General features: G+C 43.9%; 1 protein-coding gene across 1 annotated transcript in view; it reads left to right on the forward strand.

Annotated features, from left to right (window-relative positions):
* Positions 1-1,217, forward strand: part of TK1 (thymidine kinase 1, soluble) — a 26,276-nt gene that overhangs the window by 4,770 nt on the left and 20,289 nt on the right. The window lies entirely within an intron of this gene.

Raw genomic sequence — 1,217 nt, forward strand, 5'->3', positions numbered from 1 at the left:
TAACAACAACAACAAGTCATGTTTTGATTAGCAAGCCATCAAGGCTAGGTCAAATGTGTACTGTCTGCAAGTTTGGGCATTCTTGTGCATCTCCCCTCACTTCATATCAGCTGGAGCTTCACTCTCAGTTCTAGACTTCTGTGGCTATGTCCTTGTCCATGGGCTTAGGTGTTCCCAGGTCTCACCATATACTGGACCAACCAGCCCTTCGTCTTCTCTCTCTCATTGCTGCCTTTTTCCATGAGCTTTTAAAAGCCCCCTTTTATATAGGGGGTGCTGGCACTGTGGGTTAATGCATCAGATTGCAAAGCCGTTTGAACTGCAAGGGTTGGTAGTTCAAGCTCACCAGCTGCTCCTCAAAACCCTATACAGGGTCACTATGGATCAGAATCGTCTCGATGATATTTAACAACAACATAAAGGCACAAAGCAACTGACTTACAGGTTTTCAAGAGGAAGTTTAGTTTCAGAGTGTGCAGGGGGGCAGGGGTGCAGGATCCCCTCTGCGTGGTTTTCATCCTGTCTAGACACGTCTGGTGAAAGGAGATGGGGATAAGACTCTTAGGATTCAATAGTGAGTAATTATTATCATGACTAATTGCGACTGTCACAATTGTAGAGGCAGAAGTTTTGTAGGAAAAATGGGGGAGTAGTTAATCTTACAGTTCAGAAACAGAGGACCCTAGAACCATCAAGGGAGAAGAGTGGGAGTGGAGCGTGGGACCCTATCTAGAGAAGTAGCGACACCAGAGACGGAGGCAATGATGAGGACGTGGAGAGACAGAACAGTTGAGGACTCTAGACTCATGGGAAGAGAAAGGCTGTGTGTTGGCGGCCAGGAGGCAGGCTTGCAGAATGTGCCTTTTATTTGTTTAAATTATCATATATTCCTGAGTGTTTTGGTGTACATTACCACCCTCCCCCACAAAGAAAAGAGGGAACGGAAGCAAATACTGTTGAATGATGATGCACGGAGGGGATTGTAATCACTTCAATGAAACGAAATACAATAAGATGAGTGTAAAAATGTAAAACTGATGTTCTCCATGTAAGCTATCACTCATATTCACAATGAAAACTTAAAAAAAGAAAAAAAGCCCCTCATATAGCCAGAATGTGCCTCGGATGCAAGAATGGTAAATTTCAGCTCACTAACCCTGGACATCACTGAAATAAACCAGTCACTAGAAAGGGACATCATGGTTAGTAAAGTAGTT

This window comes from Chrysochloris asiatica, unplaced genomic scaffold, assembly GCF_000296735.1.
Source record: "Chrysochloris asiatica unplaced genomic scaffold, ChrAsi1.0 scaffold00132, whole genome shotgun sequence".
Lineage (NCBI taxonomy): Eukaryota > Metazoa > Chordata > Mammalia > Afrosoricida > Chrysochloridae > Chrysochloris > Chrysochloris asiatica.